Source organism: Entelurus aequoreus, linkage group LG06, assembly GCF_033978785.1.
Source record: "Entelurus aequoreus isolate RoL-2023_Sb linkage group LG06, RoL_Eaeq_v1.1, whole genome shotgun sequence".
NCBI classification, from domain to species: domain Eukaryota; kingdom Metazoa; phylum Chordata; class Actinopteri; order Syngnathiformes; family Syngnathidae; genus Entelurus; species Entelurus aequoreus.
Genome location: NC_084736.1, coordinates 16,177,410 through 16,203,054, shown reverse-complemented (window position 1 = coordinate 16,203,054; position 25,645 = coordinate 16,177,410). Strand labels below are relative to the sequence as shown.

Genomic DNA, 25,645 nt, shown 5'->3' with positions numbered 1-25,645 from the left:
TTTGAATGTTTTTTACTCTTACATCAAAGCCTTCAATGACAAATTAACCTTTGCTCTTCTTGTAAATTGATTGGTGTTGATTGTTGACAGAACAGAAGCAAATAACGTCATTCGTGCAATAAGAGTTCATTAGCAACTGGCAAATACATTTATACTTCTTCTTTATTTCACCATCAAGCATGACAATCAACTGTTAGCGGTTACTCAGGCTACCATAGCAACTGATAATAAGTTCTGCATTCTGAATAATATAAAGTGATTTTTTTGGGGGGATGTTTTTTTGTATATACAGTATGATTTAAATTGAATTCCTACTAACCTTGTACCTGAGAATGTGACCAAAATGATCATGATCAACATTATTGTCACGGTAATTTTAAATATGCTCAAAATGTTCAAAAATTACTTAAACTTAAATTTTTTAACTAGGGCTGTCAATCGCATACAATATTTAATCGTGATTAATCACAGTTTGTTCATAGTTAACTCAAAAGTAATCACTATAATCGCAGATAGATATAATTTACAACAAAACATTTACAAATGAAAATCAATGAAGATAGGGCTGGGCGATAAAACGATATAAATACATATCGCGATAGACATGTAATTCATATTAATAAAAAAAATGCGTCTGATAAAACGTTCAATATCTTTTTTCTTCTTTGTCGGGAAAAACGAGAGTTGCAAAGTAAGTTTTGTTGCATTGTAGTAGAATTTCTGGCCTTTTGACCTATATTTCTTGTCTTTTAAGACAAAGGCACTCGCTCTTGCTGCGAGAGCCAACAAATTGTGGATAAAAGAGGACAAGTCACCACAACAGTATGGCAGTTTTGGGGATTTTTTAAAATGGACCATAGTCAGACCAAGGCGCTCGCAGTGAGTATTGTCACACCACCCTATTTGTGCTCACCCTTGAGCACAGGCGGCACTAAACCTGCAGAAACTGGTTCTTCTCAGGTTTCTCTATGTTTACATTTTCACACTTTGCGCTATTTTGTTAAACTTTAAGCATTTCTTATGTATTCCTTATTTTAAGAGGTTATTATTAATTGTTCAATGTGGTTTCATTATTTTTGTTTATATTGATTGAGTGTTTTCAATGCTTGTGTTGACATTTCCTTTCCATTCTGCCTTGATAGCTGAGGGGATTATAGTCATAGGAAGGTAACATTTTTAATAATAATATTTACATCTAATATATTTTTCTTCTGGTCCTCATTTTCAATAAGTTGTGCAAAAAATATCAATAAATATCGATATTGACAGATATAAAACACTTATACTGTGATACAGTTTTTAGCCATCTCGCCCAGTCCTAGATAAACATATTTAAACACTCATATAAAAAAAACAAGATTTATTGTTTCACATGCTGAGGAAGTCTATTTATTGTATGTACTTATTATTTTTAAAAATTAAACCTGGTTAAAATATATCAATGTGTACGTAAGTATACCTTGATAATAATGATTACCATGATAATTTTTTGTTTGATTGTTTTGATTTTAAATGTTCTTATTGTTACATCTGTAATGATAACCTGGCTATATGTCCTATAGCTCATTTCATACACACAAAGCACCTAGACATTTAGTTAAATGCCGTATCAGTTGTATTTTTAGGTGACGTGAGAACATTACGGAAGGGCCTCCAGGGGGTTCACTTGCTTCTCTATTCTGGGAAATAAGAATGATATGGCTTGCCCACATGGTAGTTTTGTATGTGTGTGTACTTAGCATAACAGTGTTACAGGTTTGTGTTAAAAGTGCGACTTGGCTAACAGTACATGTACTGTGTTATAGAGGGTTCCAGCTCTGGAGCTCCACTACGGCAGACAACACCAATTAGCTTTGTGTTTACATTCCCCGCATCAGTCAGGCTTCCAAGTCCATACCAAATGCTCCCTGTCAACGGAAAAGGCCCACACACCCCCGTCGCGTCGCCGGCTCGGCAATTAAAACGCTGTAATCTGCTTGCATTGTATCTATTCTTAAAAGAACCTTGACACGCAGGCGAATGAAGGAAGGCGGTGTGAGTTGTGTGCGTGTATGTGTGTGTGTGTGTGTACACAGCAGCGTGTGATGTCCAACTCCGCCATGAACGCTGAAGAACAAACTAGCAAACTATATTTAATTGGCGGCGTGGCACCAAGATAATTCCTGTTCTGTTCTCCAGCGCGGCCCACGCATCGCGCATCAAGTCCTTCGCAACAACACAGTCTTCTTTTTATAGCAGCTAAGCGGAAGGAGAGGAGAGTTGTGCTCCGGTGCCGTCAGAGAAAATCTTTGCGTATATATATTTTAACAAAGTTTTAATAATCATATGTTTTCACAAAGTTCTCTCCAGCAGAACGCGACTTTTCAGCCATGTCTGTATCCTCGTTCCCGGCCGCTTACTGTTAAAGACATCAGATGATTAGATTTACACGTACCACCTGTGAAATCTAATCACCTACAAGCTGTGTCTCGCCGTCAGCACTGCCACGCCCTCGTCTGATGGTGCTCTGTCCTCAGCACCATGGACAGAGGTAGTGACCTTTGCTCCTGCAGGCAGTGCTGGCAACATCTCCCTCCACAATATATATGTATATATATATTTATTTAAAGGCTAAGCTAGTTCCACATAATGTGTCATCAATGTAAATTTCCGCCACACGCTTAACAATGTAATGATGACGACGAAGCTCTGACGTCAAATATTGGAACACTTAAACGTACTCCACTTCAGAGAACTTAATTTACATCAGTGGTTCTCAATTATTTTCTGTCACGCTTCCCCTAAGGGACTGATTTTTTTTCACGCCCCCCACCACCCTGAAATTAATCAGAATCAGAAATACTTTGAAAATCCCAGAGGGGAAATTAAGATTTTCAGCACAATCCCATTCAAGATCAGACATTACAGGGAGACAGAACAGGATTGCTGGCCTGTGCCTGCCAACTCCCGGCTCCCCTTACAAAAAAAGTGAGGAACAGATAAACACTGGGGGAGGGTGGGTGAGAAAAAAAATAAAAAATTCAGTCGAAGCCTGGGTCCCTGGAGAGGGGGTCAAGACTGAGGCGAAGGGGGGGAAAAAACTCATAGCCAGAGCACACATAAGCATGTGTGTAAGGGGGAAACATCAACAAAAACAAAGGACATTAAATACATTAAAAGAGCAGAGCAACCAGCCACTTCTACACACAGCCACAAAAGGAAAACAACAATAAATGATAAATAATACTTGTATAGCGCTTTTCTACCTTCAAGGTACTCAAAGCGCTTTGACAGTATTTCCACATTCACCCATTCACACACTGATGGCGGGAGCTGCCATGCAAGGCACTAACCAGCAGCCATCAGGAGCAAGGGTGAAGTGTCTTGCCCAAGGACACAACGGACGTGACTAGGATGGTAGAAGGTGGGGATTGAACCCCAGTAACCAGCAACCCTCCGATTGCTGGCACGGCCACTCTACCAACTTCGCCACGCCGCCCCATTATAAATAAAACAAAAAACATATACACTGTGGTGGCCTCTGCGGTGTTCCACGCCATCGTCTGCTGGGGTAGGGGGAGCATGGCCAGAGACAGGAGCAGACCCAACAAAGCAACCAAGAGAGCCGACTCAACCCTCGGCCGCCCACCAGCTCTCGGCCAGTGTCAAGTTCGCATGGATGAGCGAGGATACGTCCAAAGAGCCCGGGCTGTCGGAAACCGGCTCATTCAGCCAAGACACTGTAAAGCTTGTCCGTCCCGGCGCTCGGCGCCAGCTCCGCAGCCCTGTCTCTTCGTCCGCATCTCCTCCAGTCCCTCCAAACGGACTCTAGTGTGGCAGAGACCCAGCAGCTGGTCTCAATGGCCAAAAAGCTCCCGGGAGGCAGATCTAGAAGTTCACAAAAAGCACCGCAGAAGTCACGAAAGTGCCATCCCTTGTCTCACAGTTCCAAAGGGTCCCGAGCCAAAAGGCAAAAAAAAAAAAAAACACATGAAAAAAAGAGGGAAACATCAGGAACACAAAAGGATGACACAAGAGCAAATAACTCCTGCCAACAGCAGCCACTCCAGCGGCGCCATCTTGAAAGTGTATGTAATGTAAAATGTATTGTCTTTATGTGTCAAGATAGTTCCTTACTAACGCTAAAGATGCTATTACACCATTGCCTCTCACAACCCCATTCCCCCGATACCTCACGACGCCTCGTCAGGGGGCCCCGCCCCACATAATTTAAGAAGCACTGAAGCATTATACTGGTGGTTTGGAACTTGCTAACAGTTAAATTTTACAAGGAGACAGAATTTGTTTTCACGCCCCCCAGAAGCGAGTGTTTATTTATTTATCTATCAGTAGCTTATGTGTCAAGATATACGCCCCCCCCCAGCCTCTACATAGTGGGGCGATACTCCCTGGGGGGGGGGTGCCGATATAAACTAATTAAGTAGCAATCAAAAGTGTGCCAATGGGCCACAGGACAAAGAGGGTGTCCATATACAACTTTTTCACTTCCAATACGTTACCAATATTGGAGCCTTATGAATTGGCCGATAGCGATATTGAATCCAGTTCAATATCAGCAGGAATCACACATACAGTAATTGCATTATTTTTGTAATTAGAAGAAAAGACCAACCTTTTGTGCTTATTGGAGGACATTTATTAGATGTTAACTGACTTTTTCAACTTTCAACGAGCTGAAGGACTGCTTGTAACAAAGATTTTACCGTATTTTTCGGAGTATAAGTCGCTCCGGAGTATAAGTCGCACCGGCCGAAAATGCATAATAAAGAAGGAAAAAACCATATATAAGTCGCACTGGAGTATACAGGTAAGTCGCATTTTTGGGATAAATGTATTTGATAAAACCCAACACCAAGAATAGACATTTGAAAGGCAATTTAAAATAAATAAAGAATAGTGAACAACAGGCGGAATAAGTGTACGTTATATGAGGCATAAATAACCAACTGAGAACGTGCCTGGTATGTTAACGTGACATATTATGGTAAGAGTCATTCAAATAACTATAACATATAGAACATGCTATACGTTTACCAAACAATCTGTCACTCTTAATCGCTAAAGCCGATGAAATCTTATACGTCAGTCTCTTAGGTGAATGAGCTAAATAATATTATTTGATATTTTACGGTAATGTGTTAATAATTTCACACATAAGTCGCTCCTCAGTATAAGTCGCACCCCCGGCCAAACTATGAAAAAAAAACTGCGACTTATAGTCCGAAAAATACGGTACATTCAAACTGATACCATCATGGTGTCAGGACTAGGTTCTCGGGTTGTGTTTCTCCAGAAGGCAATGGAAAGTTGGCGCGAGCCAGACGTGAGTTTGAATACATGATTTATTTTTAACACTAATAAACTAAAAAAAGGAAGCAAACAAATGGCGCGCACAAAGGCGGAAATACAAACTTGACTAAGAAACAAAAGACATGCACGTGGGCACAAAAACTATGAACAAAGAAACAAAAACACCAACTGTGGTCTTAATAAACAAAACTTACTTGGCATGAGAAAAAACATGAAAAAGAGCAGCATAGATCATCAGAGTGGCAGGAGTGTGAATGTGTGAGGACGCCAGGACGAACAACAGAAACAGACAGATTTAAATAGTGACGTGATCAGTGAAAACAGGTGCGTGACTCGAAACGTGAAACAGGTGCGTGACAAGACAGGTGAAAACTAATGGGTGACCATGGAAACCAAACCAAACAAGGAAGTGCAACCAGGAACTAAAAAGAGTCCAAAAACAAACACATGGCCAAAACAAAAACATGAACAGACATGACAGAACCCCCCCCCCCTTACGGACAGATCCCAGATGTCCAAAAAACAAAACACAAAACAGGATCAAGAGTCATGGGAGGGCGGGAGGGGGACATGGCGGTGGGTCGCCAGGCCAAGTGGCCCCGAATCCACCGAGGCATAGTCATGTGGCGGCGGCGAGTGGAACGCCGCCACCACAGGCGAGGTGGGCGACCCGGGAAGGGCCACATGCGTGGCCGATGAAGAGGTGGGCGCACTTGGCGTGGCGGACGACCAGGTAGTGGCCACAACCGTGGCAGGCGAGGAGGCAGGCGAGGAGGCAGGCGAGGAGGCAGGCGCGTCGTCGTCATTGCAGGCAATGATGACGCAGGTGCGGGTGCAGCAAACAAAGCAGGCGGCGAAGCTTGGCGTGGCACTTCGGGCGGCGAAGCTTGGTCTTGGCCGCTTGGAGGGTCTTGGCTGCTTGGAGGGTCTTGGCGAGGGTCTGGGTCTTGGTCTTGGCGAGGGTGGTCTTGGACTTGGTCTTGGCATGGTTGGTCTTGGACATGGTCTTGGCATGGTTGGTCTTGGACTTGGTCTTGGCGTGGGGGGTCTTGGTCTTGGCTTGGACTTGGGGGATCTTGGTCTTGGCTTGGACTTGGGGGATCTTGGTCTTGGCTTGGACTTGGGGGATCTTGGTCTTGGCTTAAGGGATCGCGTTGTGGAGCTGCGACTGGCGGCACTTGGCGTCGTGGAGCTGCGACTGGCGGCACTTGGCGTCGTGGAGCTGCGACTGACGGCACTTGGCGTCGTGAAGCTGCGACTGGCGGCACTTGGCGTCGTGAAGCTGCGACTGGCGGCACTTGGCGTCGTGAAGCTGCGACTGGCGGCACTTGGCGTCGTGAAGGTGCGACTGGCGGCACTTGGCGTCGTGAAGCTGGGCATGGTGGAGCTTTGCATGGTGGAGCTTGGCATGGTGGAGCTGCTAGGCATGTTGATAGCCTTGGAGCAGGGCGTGGAGCAGGTGGAGGTGGCCTAGCTGGAGGCTGTGGCTTGGCAGGTCGAAGAACGACCCCACCTGAACAGTCCCTAGTCCTAGCCCCCCCCTCAAGGAGCGGATCCCAGACGCGCTCCCTGCGGTCTGGAACCGTCTTTTGGGGTGGGTGGAGGGAGTTCAGGAGGGGGGCAGAATCTTCCCCTCCAAACTGTCCAAAAAGTCTTTCTTCTTCCTGGGATTGAGTGGGTGAAAAAAAAAAATTGTGTGACTTGGGCGTGGCTTGAGTCCTGGGGGGCGGGGCATGAAAACTGGGTGACTGTGACTGATATGCTCTAATTTGTAAAAACATGTCCTGATAATGCTCTATCTTGGACTTAGAGTCTTTTGCTGGGGGCGGGTGATCAAAAGAAAAAGAGTTCAGAAAAAAAAAATCCTGGTCTGTGATGTCATTTTGGAGCTGCGGAGCTGGCAGCAACCTGCTTCCGCCCGGAGTGGGAGGAGCCTGCGGCAGCGCCGCATGCTGTCCGCTCGCCTTCCCTGATGTCCTTGGTCTGGAGTGGCGCTTCCGGGACTGCGGTGACGCAGCGCCGTCCTCTGACCAACTGGAGCTCAATGGCACCAGATTTCCATCTGGCCCCACATCAGGTCTCTGCGCTTCCCGGAGGAATAACGCAGCGTCTCTTCCTCCATCGCGCGGAGGACCTCCCACGCTGCCTCGTCAAAATTGTCCAATTTTCTTGCGGAGAAACTCTTCTGCTGGCGTCCTACTGTCAGGACTAGGTTCTCGGGTTGTGTTTCTCCAGAAGGCAACGGAAAGTTGGCGCGAGCCAGACGTGAGTTTGAATACATGATTTATTTTTAACACTAATAAACTAAAAAAAGGAAGCAAACAAATGGCGCGCACAAAGGCGGAAATACAAACTTGACTAAGAAACAAAAGACATGCACGTGGGCACAAAAACTATGAACAAAGAAACAAAAACACTAACTGTGGTCTTAATAAACAAAACTTACTTGGCATGAGAAAAAACATGAAAAAGAGCAGCATGGATCATCAGAGTGGCAGGAGTGTGAATGTGTGAGGACGCCAGGACGAACAACAGAAACAGACAGATTTAAATAGTGACGTGATCAGTGAAAACAGGTGCGTGACTCGAAACGTGAAACAGGTGCGTGACAAGACAGGTGAAAACTAATGGGTGACCATGGAAACCAAACCAAACAAGGAAGTGCAACCAGGAACTAAAAAGAGTCCAAAAAACAAACACATGGCCAAAACAAAAACATGAACAGACATGACACATGGTTTCTTGCTGATATCACACCAATATCCTATATCGATATTGGATCAGGACACCCTCATTTTAAGTGACACAAATACAAACACAAATAACCTAAATGTAAATAATAAAGATCATACCCTTTGGGCACCCCTGCTAAAAACAAATCTAAAATGTGGATGTTTGTTCAGACATTAGCACACATTGACCTACATTGTTTTAGTATACTGTAGAGGGAGATGTAGCCAGCGCTGCCTGCGGGAGCAAAAGTCACCGCCTCTGTCCATGGTGCCGAGGACAGAGCACCATCAGACGGGGGCGTGGCAGTGCTGACGGCGAGACACAGCTGGCAGGTGATTAGATTTCACAGGTGGTACGTGTTAATCTAATCATCTGTTGTCTTTAACAGTAAGCGGCCGGGAGCAGGAGGGGGAGAGGATACGGACGTGACTGAAAAGTCACGTTCTACTAGGAGAGAAAACTTTTGTTGACAACATTATCATTAAAAACCTTGTTAAACCTGCACGCTTGGCTACGGTGCCGTGTCTGACAGTGGGACCGCTAGGAAGCAACTTCCACATATACCTTTCAGGTACAAAATGTATCAAAGTGGCCCACGCATCCTTCAATTTTCCTTATGTGTAAAGTTTGGACACCCCTGTTCGACTGGATGTGATTAGACGGGTGTACCTATTAAAGTGTCCCTCCTAACTCATATGGACGTCACAGCAGGTTCTTGCACGATAAGTCAAATATGAATGAGTCCCGGCTAATATAAACATTTATAGACTGCTGAGGAATCTCAGTAATATTTCATATCAGTCTCACACACACACACGCACACACACACACACACTAATGTTAATCAGCATTGCATTAGCGATCATTTATTCATACCGCACAGAGGCTGGAGGGGTAAGGTGGTTCAGGTGGGACCCGTGCGTCAAAGGGTCACATTTAATGGATGCCTTTTCAAAACAAACAGTAACTTGACCGTGCCCCCGAGTTACAGCGCTGGCCCTTAGTCTCAGCCGCGGCATGCGTGTGGCCCTATTACCATCCCTGGTCGCCCTGGCAACAGCACCCCGCAGGCTTAATGTGTGAAGATGTGTTTGGATCATGTCAGCAGCCCAGTGGGGTAACTTTTAAAGGGTTAAAGTTGCCCTCCTTGGAAAAAAGTGTCATCAGCGGACATTTTTGTTATCCCTCATCCTCACTTTGCTTTAATAAAAAAAAAAAATAATGTCATATGTGGGAAGCAGAGATATTGTCCCACTGACGGCTCGAATAGAGCCAGAGAGGCAATAGGATAAATTCCTCCCCCCTGAGGAGCTGGCCTGACTGATACCCCCTTAGCCATCCACCGCCACTGGCACGAGCCTCGCATGGCGCCCACCAGCACCCTCTCCAGCCAATTAACACGTCTCCATGCACACTCTTGAGTTTATTAATACGTAATAAAGTCAGCGGACACCAATTATCTCGCTTTCAGTCATCCCTCCGTGTGGGTAGGCGTGCAAAGAGAGGAACGTGGGGGGTGTGGGGGAAGGTTTACACCAATAATGAGCCAGTTTGTGGTCCGTTCTTATCGGGAATCAATCGCCAGAGACACCTCTTGAGAAGACGCAGCCATTAGAGAGAAGCATATACTCTCTTTATGTTTGTTTTTGTCACAAGCGATTGGGAGTGGGAATAATGCAGGATTGACCCGGCTTTGACTGGCCTCGCTGTATTGAATGGCCCTGCCAAAAGGCCCGATAAGCCTTGGAGACATGCACTCCATCTTTACTTTGCTTATAAGTCTAATACAGATAGTGTCATTTTATTTTATTTTATTGCCATAGTAAATGTGCTTTGATGGTGTTTGATTTTACACTTTGAGTTTTTATGTGGGGGAGAAGCTTTGGGAGATTTATGCTTGGATTATGCTCCTGCGTATAGTCGCTATATCCGCCGGCAACGCCGTCTTGATCCTTTCATAGCTGTTTGTCTGGGTTGGGGGTCAGTAACCCGCGGCTCTTCAGTGCCGCCCTAGTGGCTCCCTGGAGCATTTTTAAAAAATGATTGAAAATGTAAAAAGATGGGGGGGAAATATTTTTTTTTGTTTTAAGACACAAACCTGCCAAATTGTTAGAAAGCCCACTGTTTAATATGTTTGTGTGTATGCTTCACTGATGAGAGTATTTGGTGAACATCGTTTTGTCCTACTAATTTCAGTGGTTCTTGAAGTCACCATAGTGTGGACTGTGACGCAACAGTTTGTTTACATGTAAAATCTTCCACTCCTTCTTTGTCTTATTTTGTCCACCAAAAGTTTCATGCTGTGCGTGAATGCACAAAGGTGCGCTTTGTTGATGTTATTGACTTGTTGGAGTCCTATTCAGGCATATTTGGTAAGTGTATGACTGCAAGCTAATCAATGCTAACATGCTATTTAGGCTATCCGTATGTACATATTGCATCATTATGCCTCATTCGTAGGTATATTTGAGCTCATTTAATTTCCTTTACTTTTATCTAGGGATGTCAGATAATATCGGCCTGCCGATATTATCGGCCGATAAATGCTTTAAAATGTAATATCGGAAATGATCGGTATCGGTTTTATTATGTCAGATAATATCGGCCTGCCCAAAAAAACTCCCCCATTTACACTCATTCACACAAAAGGGTTGTATTAATATTCTGGGTCCTACATTATATGTCAATATATATCAATACAGTCTGCAAGGGATACAGTCTGTAAGCACACATGATTGTGCCTGCTGCTGGTCCACTAATAGTTCTAACCTTTAACAGTTAATTTTACTCATTTTCATTAATTACTAGTATATATGTAACTGTTTTTATATTGTTTTATTTTTTTTTATTCAAGAAAATGTTTTTAATGTATTTATCTTATTTTATTTTATTTTATTTTTAAAAAGGACCTTATCTTCACTATACCTGGTTGTCCAAATTAGGCATAATAATGTGTTAATTCCACGACTGTATATATCGGTATCGGTTGATATCGGTATCGGTAATTAAGAGTTGGACAATATCGAAATATCGGATATCTGCAAAAAAGCCATTATCGGACATCCCTACTTTCATCCTCTTTGTATATAATTTAGTTTTGCATGTCTCACACACATTATCTGTATGTAATATTGTTTGTGTGCCATTTTGTTCCGGACCACAGCAAACATTACCCAGCTTGCCAAAGATTGTAATAAATCCATTAGAAGAAGCCAGCCTGCTGTTTTCTTTAACTTGGACACACACATCTATACCTTTTGGACATTAAAAGCCAGTAATTTCCAGGAGTTATCTCAACTTCTGAGTAGCCTCTGATTTACTAATGGTTTTAATGTTGTAAAAAATTTGTAGAATAAATATTACATTTCTGTCAACGAAGATTTGCTTGAGCCTGCGACACATAGTCATTTTGATAGTAGGCTATTATAGCTAATATAGACACTTACGTCATGTGTTGCCTTCATTATAAGACTTATATACGGCTTTTCATTTTTTGCGGCTCCAGACATATTTGTTTTTTGTATTTTTGGTCCAATATGGCTCTTTCAACGTTTTGGGTTGCCGACCCCTGGTCTGGGTTGACCGTGTGATGTGCAATATTCTACTGAAACACTAGAGGGTGATGTTTTCCTCAGAGTGACCAACCACAATTCTTGTAGGCTAGCTATTGCTTGTATTCTGACATGTGACTTCTTCCGGGATGTGAAAACCAGTGGTGGTCGACCAAGCCAAGATGACTGTTGTACAGTGTGGAGAATGCATATATGTTTAAGAGTTATTTCTTTATTCATAGTCATGTTTAAAGCAGCTAGTGTTTTTCCATTTGTACTCTTTCTATTTTGTATCTTATGTCCGCAAGTAAACTGTGTGCTTTATCTTGAAGACTTGGAATGTAGGAGTTGGAGTACTCCCTTATATCTTATTTGTATTAGAACAATGAGGCTGTATTCCTTTCTGGACCGGGTGGGGGCTGTTTTCGTATTCAACAAGTTGTCTCTTCCTGTTTGAATGTTAGACTATCCCGAGATGACGGTATGACTGTATTGATGTGGGCTGGTCTCTTAAAGCTTTAGTAAAACTTGATAATATTCCTATTCTGTCTTGATGGTCCTTCTTAGTCTGCATATATGTCATATGAAAGAACTTGGGATTGACCAGTGACTTTAATTCCCTGGGAGGAAAGACTGGTCAGACGCAACAATAGCAAGCAGCGCGCAAACTATCTGAGTACAAAAGAGGCTTAAATCGTCCTGCAAAAAGCAGATACGAGCAAAAAATCTAAGTATGCAATGGAATAGATCCCTATACTTTATCAAAGAAAGATTTGTCGGGTGATATTAAGGATTGTACGTCGGTCGCGTTCCCAGACATATCGATCGATTGTGCTCCAGACATCATTCTACACGACAAAACAGATGAAAATTTGGAAAAGCATGGAGGTCTACAACTTCTTTGTGTGTGGCTGGGTCAAGGAAATGAGTATCAAGACTCTCCCGGATAAATATGTGTTTTTTTTGCTGGGGTAAAGTTGCATTTCATGATCCAACTTAGTGTCTACTCAGTGATCGGCAAGCTACTTGGAACATCTAGTAAGATAAACTAGAAGTTACTCTGGATTAAATGTAGCCAAACTACAGGGGAACCTATCTTCGGAGAATTGTAGCAAGCCACGCGGCAAAAGTTGCTTGCTACGTCAAAGCCACATTTAACGGCATTTCTATCTATGGGCCCACATGTATAATATCAATGTTAATGTAACTGAGAGTGTACAAATGGACCCAATAAGGGTCTGTCATTTAGCTGGGGACACCCCACAACTACCTCTAGTGTAACACATGCAGTTAACAAGATGACAATAAGAATAAGAATACCTTTTGATGGATCTGGATAAAGGTAACACAATAGAACTGTGTGTGTGAAAATGTATCAAAGTGTTAAGGGGAGTAGGCTCTGTCCTTGGCCAACCTTTACCTCCAGTGGAGGTGGTGTGTAAGCGGAGAATGCTACCCCCCAATGTAGAACATGCTGACAGAACTCGGCAGCTCTTTTAGGAACAGAACCAACAGTACCGAAAGGAGGACTGATACTGGCTCTCCCTGTCCATCCTGTCTGGGTGGATCCTTTGGACCACTTCAACAGGACTACAGTATGTGTCAGTACTTATAGTGTGTGTGATACGTTGAACGTTCAACACAGTTTACTCTTTTACTTTTAGCAGAAGTGACATCAGAATTCCCTCTGTGGGACCAATCAAGCAATTGGATTTGTGGATAAAATGTCAACTTTGGCTAAAAATTGTGTCTTTTTCTTTCTACCACTAATGTGACAGCCCTCTTTCGTCTGTGATGGGAGGTTGTCGTGGAAACAACGGATGCTATCATCTTACCTGTGTACTGTTTTGTGTTGTGTATCAATCATGTTTTATAGTTATTTGTGGCGATTGATAGTTTTTCTTGAAAATATATTTCTCGTGTCATATTTCATATTAATCTTACCTGCTGTAATTGAAGACAAACATAATGCTTAAATATTCGAATCATATTTATTACTACATATATGTATTTTTAATTGTAAAGAATTGTGCAGGGACATGCGCCGTTTCAAGTAAATATATTTTTAAAAACGTGCATTTGAGTGTCTTTAAAGTGATAATGGTGTGTAAAATAATAACATTCACTTTAGTGTCTTTCAACATTTACTTGCTGAGAAGCAATGTCCTCCACAGTGGACATGTTTATATCAGTCTGGGAAATGCTGTTTCTCAGAAAAGTTAACTAACAATTTAACTTTTAATCATGTAAATACCTCACAAACTAATGTTTGGCTTGGCTGGCTTCAAATATCTTTTCTGGATGACAGTTTATGAGGAGGCGACTTGTCCAGGGTGTACACTGCCTTCCGCCCGAATGCAGCTGGATAGGTTCCATTCCCCTGCAACATAGAGAGAAACAAATGGTGGAAAATAGGTAGATGGATTGAGGATTTATCAAGTAGTTTTTCAGTTTCCTCATATTTTTCGTGTTGAACTTTTTTTGGGGGTGATTACTTCTGTGCTGTGCGACGTGACTGGCTGGCTCTATAAAGTATTGCTTCGCAGAACGCAGACTTTCTTACCTCTGCCAAAGAAGTTATGTCTTCACCAGGGTTTGTTTGTCTGTTTGTTAGCAACATAACTTAAACAGTTATCGAAAGATTCTGATGACATATTTCAGGAAATGTACAAAAATAACCCAATTCCTCTCATCTACTACAAACACACTTCTTCACCTTCTGCTTACGGCGTTCCACGCCCACCCCCACCACCTTGGTGCCCCGCACTGCACTGATTTTCGGGTTTATTTTCAGACCCGCCACGCTAAAGCGCCGTAAAAACTATACACCAAGTTTTTGTTTGATACCGTCAGGTGTCACGGCATAATTGTGAAGACTTTAAAACCAAAATACCGCGGTATCTACAATAGCAGTACACCCCTAAAAATTACACCAAATCATACATTCCAAGAATCGTTTTTAATCGAGAATCGATTCTGAAAAGGATTGAATCGTTAGGTACCCAAAGATTCACAACAACTGCAATAACATTTTTTGCAAAGAGTGGTCATTTAAAAAAATGTGGGCTGTCAAACGATTAAAATATTTATTCGCAATCAAACACATTTTTCTAGAGTTAACTCCTAATTATTCGTGATTACCGCAGATATGTAGAAGTTAATTATCTTTAATAAGTGTACCTTGAACAGATCATTTTCAAGTTTTTCATACTATCAACGTGGAAGCATGGACTGAGGGTCACACAGAATGCACGCATGCTAATTTTTTATTATATTTTTTATTTATTTTATTTTATTTTTTTGTCCTGTCCAGCTACTCAGGCAAACCATATTGTTAATGTAGATGCCCATATCGGCTGTACAAATTTACTTTACAAAAGAGAAGTGTGGGATACTTCTCTTTGTTGCCCTATTTGTATATGACTTAATTCAATGGATTTATATTGTTATTTGGTGTAGCCGGGCCGGAGCAGGTGGGGATAGAAAGAGAAAAAAAGGAAGACAGAGGGGGAAATTGCGGAGACGAGAGGGGGATAAGACAGAGAGACAAAAACAACAACAGCAAACACAACAAAAACAACAACAGAACAACATCAACAAATAGGATATGTACAAATATGATGGTAAAAGTGATAGCAAAGAAGCAGTTAGTGAAATAAATAATAATACAGAAATGACAATGAACATTATTACACTACAAATGGAGCAATACAAATACCAGTAGAAATAGCACTATTGATAATAAATAATAACAATAATTACCTCTATTATCAGCAATACAATTGTTCAAATGCAACAATACATATATGTAATGATAACTTGAAACACATAATAAAGCAGATAAATGGAGGGGAAGAAAGAGAAGCCAACTATATTAACCTTGTAGATTGTTATAGTAACAATAGGTTAAGCTTTGTCAGTGTGCCATGTGTTATACCCAGTTTCCCGTAGGGCAACAATGTTAATATATGTTTGATGAAACGTGATTATATGCATGAGTGTATGTATCTATATGTACTTGTATATGTACAGTATGTGTATATGTATGTTTGTACAGTGATGTATATGTTAATATCGCGTCAAAAACAAAATAGTGCTGTTAAAGGACATTTTTGTTAACCTGTTATTAATTTTGTCAGCCCTAAACAGAAAAAACAAAAGGTCCCTTTTTGGGTTTTTGCAGCATTTTCAAGGCAAAATATACACGTTTTTTTATCCTAAAATACGGCACGTTGGTGAGAGTATTCTCACACACAATCATGTCGGAATTTGTAATGAAAGCTCTTTTGTAAAATATCAATTTCCACATTTTGTTGCTGTAAATGAAAGTTTAAGATAGATTTGCGAAACAAATACGTGTGTGTGTGTGTGTGTTTCTGGAGATTGAAGCGATGGTATGAATGAAAAGTAATTGCAATGACCAGAAAAGAGGTGGTCACCTGTGTGGGATGTCAGATAGCGTTTAAGCTGCTCCATTCCACCACGACTATTGTTACCGCTTCCTCCTTTCAATACCACACATCCCATTAGGAGGCGTCTGAATGGGCCTGAGAAAGGCCATTTCATCCTGGAGTCCTTTTTGTGTAAGAGGCCCTCGCACCAATAACTCAGGAGGGCATTAAAAAGTAGCGTTTTTAAAATAAAGGCTTACAAAGACTGTAGGGATAGTTTTTGTCACCCCACTGCTGCTCCAAGCCTATCATTTCCTAGCCAGTGAGATGTTCATTAGTATATCTGCCAGCTAGACGCCGCTAAAGGTCAGCGGTGAACCTTCTTGACGAACTAACGAAGTCACTAGCGCACATCCACACACACACACATTTTTTATTTTAGCGGACATGAGGGAGAGTGATTGTGTGTTTGTGCAACACCCACTTCATGCCCTTATCATAATTAACACAATGGAAACCTGTGTGTGTGTGCGAGTGTGTGAACACATTCTAGATAAGCCAGTTCTGACTGGCAGTTCATATTTAATCAGCTAAACCCTAATTATATTAAATATACTGTACTCATTTTGAAGCTGACTATGCCATCGTTTTTATGGCAGAATTGTGTGTTTTTGAAACATCTTGGACTAGGGTTGTACGGTATACCAGTACTAGTATAGTACCGAGATACTAATGAATCATATTTGGTACTATACCGCCTTTAAAAAGTACCGGTCCCCCAGTCGTCACGTAGTGTCATTGCTGTTGTTTTACAAGCAGAGAAGCATGTTCGGCAGCGCACAATCACAGAGTACTTAGAAGCAGACACAGTGTGTAGACAGAAAAGGGAGAACGGATGCATTTTGGCTTAAAAATTAATGATAAAGGTGAAGTTATAACACTGAAACGCCCTCAGGAAGAGGTGCTTTAAAACATGGCTAGCTAGCTAGCGGCCAAAGTCCATCCGCAGTCTGCATTGTTTTAGCTACTTCGAAATCACTAATCCTGGTCTCCATGGCGACAAATAAAGTGAGTTTCTTACAAGTATCATCCCTGCAAGACGAGGAATAGCTAAACATGCTTCACTACACACCGTAGCTCACCGTCCCAATGTAAACAAACGCCATTGGTGGATCTACACCTGACATCCACTGTAATGATACCAAGTACAAGAGGCGATACTACTATGATTATATAGATATTTTTTAGAATCACAAAATCTTTAAAGATATATATATATTATGTTTATAAACTCAGTAAATATGTCCCTGGACACATGAAGACTTTGAATATGACCAATGTAGGATCCTTGGTATCGGATTGATACCCAAATCTTTTGTATAATCCAAAAATTAATGTAAAGCATCCAAACAACAGAAGAATAAGGGATTATTACATTTTAACAGAAGTATAGTGTGAAGGGGGGCGTGGCCTGCGGGCCTGCTGAGGAACGGGGGGGGGGCAAGGACCGGCCTCGAAGTCATCGACAGGTGAGTAGATGGCCCAGGTGGGCCTTGTTATCTAATCACCTGTCGCCTTTATTAGCAGCAGCCGGGACGAGACACGAGGGGGTAGCTGGAGCCCGAGAAAGAAACACGGACTGAGACACGCTGGACTGAAAAGTCTGAAAATATATTGCCGGAAAGCAATCCCTGAATGAAAATAAAAGACTGTTACCTCAGACTGCCGGGCTCACAAGAGGAATCTTTGTGTCAGAAGAACCCACAGGAGGGCAATCTCTACATATAGATAGAACATGTTAAAAGAGAAAGTAAGCAAATATTAACAGTAAATGAACAATTAGATTAATAATTCATTTTCTACCACTTGTCCTTAATATTTTTGACAAAATAAAAGAATGGAAAATGACACAATATGTTACTGCATATGTCAGCAGCTTACTTACTACTAAACGACAAGTTATCTAGTATGTTCACTATTTTATTTAAGGACAAACTTGCAATAAGAAACATATGTTTAAAAATTTTTTGTTAAAATAAAGCCAATAATGCAATTTTCGTGGTCCCCTTTATTTAGAAAAATATCGAAAAGTACCAAAAAATATCGAAATACATTTTGGTACCGGTACCAAAATATTGGTTTTGGGACAACACTATCTTGGACAACAACATTTGTTGGTGTTTTGGCAAAATATTGCCATTTCATGGTAACATGGCATCTTGTGTCACAATATGACATTTTTGTAACAAAATATCGTGCATTAATAGTAAAATACAGCATCATATGACAAAATAATACATTCACGTAAAAACAAATGTTGTGCCGTAATGGCACAATATTATAATCGTATGCAAAATATTGTATTTTATTAACACAATGTTGTACATTCATTGCATAATATTGCATCGTGTAGCAAAGTGTTGCTTTTTGTGGCACAACATTGTGTTTTTGTAGCACACTCTTGGTTTGTGTGGTACGATATTGTGTTTCCATGTTACAACATGGAATCTAGTGGCAACATGTTGCATTTTGGTGTCAATATACTGTGTTTTAATATGGCAAGGCAAAATCCTGCATTTTTGGATCAAAATATTGTGCCCTAATGGCACAACATAGTAATCTGACTGTGGCAAAGCATTGTGTTTTCATGGCACAGTATTGTGTTTTTGTGGGGGAAAAAATGGGGTTTTGTCGGTTTTGCGGCAAAATATAATGTTTTCATGGGAAAATATAGCATCCACCCTGCAATAAAGCACTTCATGATACTCAAGTTTGTGTTATCGTGGCACAGTAAAGCGTTCTGTGGGAAAGTATTGTGGTTTCATGGCACAATATAGCATTTTGCAGCATGTAAATGTGTTTTCATGGCACAATATACTGTTGTAATGCATTACTGTGGCGTAGCATTGCATTTTAATACAAAATATTGCAAAATCAGTAAAAAATACAATCAATACAATACAAGAAATTTTGTCATGGCACAATATTGTAATCTGGATTTTTTTTTTTTTTTGCTGCAACATTGTTATTGTAGCACACTTTTGAATTTTGTGACACAATATTGTGTTTTCATGGCGCAACATGGGACCCAGCGTCAAAATGTTGCATTTTTGTCTCAAAATAGTGTGCTTTTGTAGTACAATAATGCATGGCACGGCAAGATGTGTCATTTTTATCAAAATATTGTGCTGTATGAACTGATTGCACAGCAAAATGTTTCATTTTTGTATCAAACAATTGTGCTTTAGTGGTACAATATTGTATGGTACTGCAAAATTTTGCATTTTTGTATCACAATATTGTGCTTTAGCGGTACAGTATTGAATGGCATGGCATTAGCGGTACAATATTGCATGAGACTGCCAAATGTTGCATTTTTGTATCAAAATATTGTGCTTTAGCGGTACAGTAGTGCATGGCATGGCAAAATGTTGCATTTTTGTTATCAAAATATTGTGGTTCAGTGGTACAATATTGCATGGCGTGGCAAAATATTGTATTATTGTATCAAAATGTGTTTTTTTACTGGCACAATATTGCAAGGCATTCCAAAATGTTGCATTTTTGTATAAAAATATTGTTCTTTAGTGGTACAATATTGCATGGCATGGCAAAATATTGCATTTTTGTATCAAAATATTGTTATTTAGTGGTACAGTAGTGCATGGCATGGCAAAATGTTGCATTTTTGTAACAACATATTGTGCTTTAATGGTACAATATTGCATGAAATGAAAAATATTGCATTTTTGTATCAAAATATTTTGCTTTAGTGGTAGAATATTGCATGGCACGGCAAAATATTGCATTTTTGTATCAAAATATTGTTATATAGTGGTACAATATTGCATGGCATGGCAAAATGTTGCATTTTTGTATCAAAATATTGTTCTTTAGTGGTACAATATTGCATGGCATGGAAAAATGTTGAATTTTGTATCAAAATATTGTTCTTTCGTGGTAAAATATTGCATGGCATGGCAAAATATTGCATTTTTGTATCAAAATATTGTTATTTAGTGGTGCAGTATTGCATGGCATGGTAAAATATTGCATTTTTGTAACAAAATATTGTGCTTTAATGGTACAATAATGCATGCCATTAAAAATATTGCATTTTTGTATCAAAATATTTTGCTTTAGTGGTACAATATTGCATGGCATGGCAAAATATTGCATTTTTGTATCAAAATATTGTGCTTTAGTGGTACAATATTGCATGGCACGGCAAAATATTGCATTTTTGTATCAAAATATTGTTCTTTAGTGGTACAATATTGCATGGCATAGCAAAATACTGCATTTTTGTATCAAAATATTGTTCTTTAGTGGTAGAATATTGCATGGCATGGCAAAATGTTTTAATATTCTATCAAAATATTATGATTTATTTGTCCAATATAGCATTCCGTGCCAAAACATTGTGCCCTCATGGCACAACATAGTAATTTGTGACAAAACATAGTGTGTTCGTGGCACAATATTGCCTTTTTTGTCGAAGAATTTAGAGTTGCTGCTGTTTTTGTGACAAAATATGTTTTCATTGCAAGATATAGCATCTTCCCTTCAACACAGCATTTCTATCTACTAAAGCATTTTAACCACGAGACAGCGTTGTTGTGGCAAAATAAAGCATTTATTTAGATGAATGTGGTGATTTTGTGACAGAGCTGAGCCTTTTTGTGGCGAATGTAATCTTATATAGAGCATTTTTATGGCATTTTTGAGGCAAGTCGTATTGTTATTATATGATGAAATACAGAATTTTTAAACCAGAGAGTGAAATGTGATGAAATGTGATTTCACACGTGTCATCAGATTTTGTGTCATGTTTTGGGCAACAAGTTCATACTATTAGACAACTCCCCTGAGTCGTTCTCAGCCGCTAAAGTCTAATTATCAGCTGACCTCTTATTTTATTCATGGTGTTTTTTCAGCATAGCTGTGCTTGTGAGCATTTGCCGGTCTGATGCACGCCAGTGTGCGACGTGTGAATGCACGGGTGTGTTCGTAAGGACTCCGGCGGCCCGGCTCCTCTAGCATGTGATGAAATAATCATGAGAGCAGTGCTGGCACATGAGTGAACGTAGTGTGGATAGAGTGTGACTCCTTACGTCGTCTTTGTGTTCGGGTACACTCTCTTATAGTAACATTAGCGATGGAGTAGAAGTCAAATATGCTAATAGTTACAAAAACAAGGTGGGATAAAAGGTGAAGTGGTTTGAGTGTTGGACGCTCTTCAGAAGGGATCTGGCTAAGTGCTGGAAGTGCTGCGTTCAGCCTTTTCCCCTCAGCATCAATAAGTCAGCCTCAAGAGCTGCAAAACATGTCACTCACCTTCTTGTAGCGTCAACACCTTCATCGGATTTTAAACTTTGATTTTTCCTTGAAAACAGTAAATCCTCGCTATCTGCAGATGTTTTTCCTTCCAAAACATACCTCCCTTTATTCAACATATCCAAGTTGTTTCTCCTGCAGTGGGCATCATTACCCTTTTTTTTAGGGGAGTGTGCTTGTGGGCTTCTTAGCATGCTGCTTTGTGTTTGTGTTGATCGCACTGTAGTGGTTGGAGTTGATGACCCTATGTTCTTATGTACTGAGTGGGTGAGTGTTTGCTGAGCTCTAATATTAGTAAAGAAAAGAGCACTTGTTTTTTTTTGAGTGACAAAATGCCAAGAGAATTATCCGCCTGGTCATTAAGCCAGAAAGCTTCGAATGCGTGCCGCCCGGGAGAGTTACCTTAGTTACCAAGGCAAAGGTCAGCAAAAAAATAAAATAAAAATAAAACTCTGTTTGATTTTTTTTTCAAATTTCCGTATTTCTATTTTTATGGTTTAGTATTCCGTTTTTGTTTTTTTTACCACTTATACTTGTTTTACCAACATAAACTGTGTGTGCTTTTTGTCTCAGTGAATAACTGAAATATAATACATTATTCATTAAATGCAAAAGTATTTCAAGTCAAGTATTATAATTTTGCAACAAGGGATGCCCCGAGCCGATATTTGTATCCAATATCGTTTCAATATCAACAAAAAAGGTTTTGGTCAAAAAAATATTAAAAATGTGTCATTATTCAGTATTATTATTTGTATTATTATTCAAGTTTTGAATCTCTAGATCAACATTAGGTCTATCTGTCAATATAACATTTTTAAAGATTTAAGTTGTATGCTCTTTTTGTCAAAGAAAACCATGTTTTTTATGGAAAAAAAACAAAATATGCAATATTTTCACCCAATAAAATTTTTAAGTGGAATATTTGAGATTATATAATAATTGGAGCCTTAAAAAGGTCAATAACACCATTGATTTTAATGCATTATTATTTTTTGAGCAATGACACTTAAAAACAAATCACACTAAAATTATTGGGGATCCAAAAGGGTCCTACTTATTAAAGTGTTACAAAATAAATTATACATTTTTTTTACTGTTTACATTCAACACAATAGCCTCAAGATCAACTTCAGGGGCCGTACTTATCAAGCTTCTTAGAATTACTCCTAAGAAGTCTGCTAAGAGTTGACTTAAGAGTAAATAAATTCTTCGCTGAAAGCTGCACTTAAAAGTTAGTTATCAAGCGTCTTACTCACACTTTCAGCGAAGTGTAGGACTGAATCTTAAGTGTCACACTCAGAGTTGAATTACGACATTACTATGTGCCGTAAACGGAATTTTAGGTGACGTAATTTCTGTGTCCATAGAAATGACCAATCACGGAAGGGAATCCGTTGTCTAAGAATAAAGAAATATCTTGGAAATATTTAAGTGGACAATGGGAGTGTATATTTTGACAATAAACTACAAAATAATACAAAACAAACTAGTCCCCGCCGGCACTCACGCTACCGCTCCCTCTCTTCTATCGCCCACACACGCACTGACGTCACTCACCTCACGGCCACACACATACGCTACTGTCATAACATTTTCTTTCCAATTCATTAATTAGGCAACTAATTTGAAACTGGTGTGGGTGGCTCTATATATACTAGCCCACTGCAGCCACATGCAGAAATCAACAAGGAATCGAAAAGTATTAAATCTGTGACAAAAATAATATCCACTCTGTCTAAACGATACCGTTTGATCAGCTGCTCATCATCAAAGAAAAAAAAAAACATTGTTCCGTTCCCTGAACGTTCGCGCACGTCTCTCTCGCCTCAGTGCCATCCCCTGCTGGCAACTCCTAACCACTTAAGACACCTCTGAAGGTCTCTTAAATATCGTGGAGAGTAGGAGTGATTCTTAGACTTAAGAACGTTGATAAAAAGCTTTTATTCTTAAGTTTGAGAGTAGGACTAAATTTCGCAAATTCTCAGGACTTAAGTGTAAAATGGCACTCTAAGAAGCTTGATAAGTACGGCCCCAGATCTATCCGTCAATTATAAGTTTTATTGTTGTTTATGTTTTTTGTTTGTTCGTTTTAGGCCCTTCTTTAAAAAAAAATCAGCTCGGTTTTTTATATGGCAAACACAAAATATGCAACTTTTGCCCCCAAAAATATCTCAAAGTGGAATATTTAATGTGAGGTAATTGGAGCCTTGAATAGGTCAATAATTCATAATGACATTGATTTTGATTCACTATTATTTTTTAAAGAAAGAAACAGCCTGCAAGGCAGCTTTGTGTTATTAGAGTGAACATTGCAACATGTTCTTGTTACATTTCACCTGTTTGCTCTTTTATACCACTTTTTATGTTTTTAATTTTTTTCAACCGTATTTTTAAAATGTGCCGTGGGGCCGTTAAAAAATGACCTGCGGGCCGCAAATGGCCCCCGGGCCGCACTTTCGACACCCCTGATCTAAACCAGGGTGTGGAGGGAAAGTGTAGTCAGCGCTGCTTGTAGGAGGAAAAGTCACTGCCGCTGTCCATGGTACTGAAGACGGGCACCAGCGGGCAGGGGCGGGGCATGTGCTGGCGGCGAGACACAGCTGGCAGGTGATTAGATTTCACAGGTGGTACGTGTTAATCTAATCATCTGTTGTCTTTAACAGTAAGCAGCCGGGAGCAGAGGAGGAGAGAGGATCGGGAGTGACGGCAACGTCACGACATGCTGAAAGACGTTTGGGAAAAACTTGTGTAAAAACATAAAAACGTTGTTAAACCTGCACGCTTGGCTCTTGTGCCGTGTCTACAGTGGAGCGGCTAAGAAGCGACTTCCACACAGGGGTGTCAAACTCGTTTTAGATCGGGGGCCACATGGAGAAAAATGTATTCCCAAGTGGGCCGGACTGGTAAAATCATGGCACGATAACTTAAAAATAACGACAACTTCATATTGTTTTCTTTGTTTTGAAATAGACCAAGCACATTCTGAAGATGTACAAATCATAATGTTGTTGGGTTTTTTTTTACACTTACATGTTGCGGTTGATTGTATTCTATCTTTATTTGTTGTTATTTATACTTTCTGAATCAATTATGTGATAATGTTCATCAGTCAACTCATTGGTGTTAATTTTCCATCTATCAAGATAAAAAAAAATATATCAAAATCAAATTACAGGATGTTATTTATGTAGTTTGCTCTTTTTCCTCGACTGGTGCACTTACATCATGTGGTTTATTTTTTTTACATATGTAGCATCATCCACAAAGATACAAAGAATTGCTATTGCGACATCTAGTGGACACATTTAGATCAGCAGTTTCTCTCATTCAAAAATTTCGGCTCATTTTCATACTTAGCAAACTCATCCCGTGGGCCGGATAAAACCTATCAGGCCCGCGGGCCGTACGTTTGTCACCCCTGATGTATGTGCTGTCATTTTATATGTACTGTATAGTATCAGGCACACTCATAATAACATGTAATATTTACATATTTTGTTTGACACCCCTGATCTAAACTTTCTAATAGGGTTTGAAAGTGTGAGGTAGAAACGCATTGCATTGTGGGTCTTGCTGGACTCTGAATCGCTTATTTACACTAAGTGCTTAGGTTTTGTTCTTTCCTTTAACACGTTCAAAATGTGGCGCGAACATGCGACATCATTAACTGCCACAATCGTTGTCGTGATTGCTTCATGAAAAAAAAATTTAATTGCTGAGATTTTTGTCCTTTCCAGCGTGAAAGCCGAAGAAAGTCGGGTTACGAAGCTGATAAAGAGACGGCGAATAGCCCGAATAGCAGCCGTGAGACGATCGAACATGACTTTTCTTGCCATCACCTGGTACATGTTTGTGTGTTCACGGCATTTTCGGAACGGTACGTTTAATTCAAAGCGTGTTTTATTCAGTTTCACACATAGCATTTGGTTGGATGTTAGCTTTAGCTAAGCTAGCTGCGGGCTACAAACAAGCATGTTTTCTGTTCACTTTTAGTCTTGGGTAAAAACAAAAATGAATGAGTTCTTTTTGTAGCAGTAGCACAGTGATTAAAGTATTGGAAAGTAATAATGGGCTTGTTTTTTTGGGTAAAACCTTATGAAATGAGGCTGGGGACACATTTTTGGATAAATGAGGATTCACAACCTTAACTTTTTGAAACTAAATATGCGGAGAATGAACTGCTGCTTATAGAAGAAACATGAAACGTTTGAGCAGACGGAAGCCGAGAGAGTCTGACATGGTCACGCTGCAAATCTGGAACTTTGAGCCAAGCTATGCCGAATGAATGGATTGCTTACCCAAATCAACTGGAAACGTCTC

General features: G+C 40.3%; 1 protein-coding gene across 1 annotated transcript in view; it reads left to right on the top strand.

Annotated features, from left to right (window-relative positions):
- Positions 1-796: 796 nt before the first annotated feature.
- The window catches only part of LOC133651878 (integrin beta-3-like), a 123,922-nt gene continuing 99,073 nt past the window's right edge, over positions 797-25,645 (top strand). The window contains exon 1 of the mRNA XM_062050079.1: positions 797-879. The gene's annotated coding sequence lies outside the window, so the exon portion shown is untranslated. The remainder of the gene's footprint in view (positions 880-25,645) is intronic.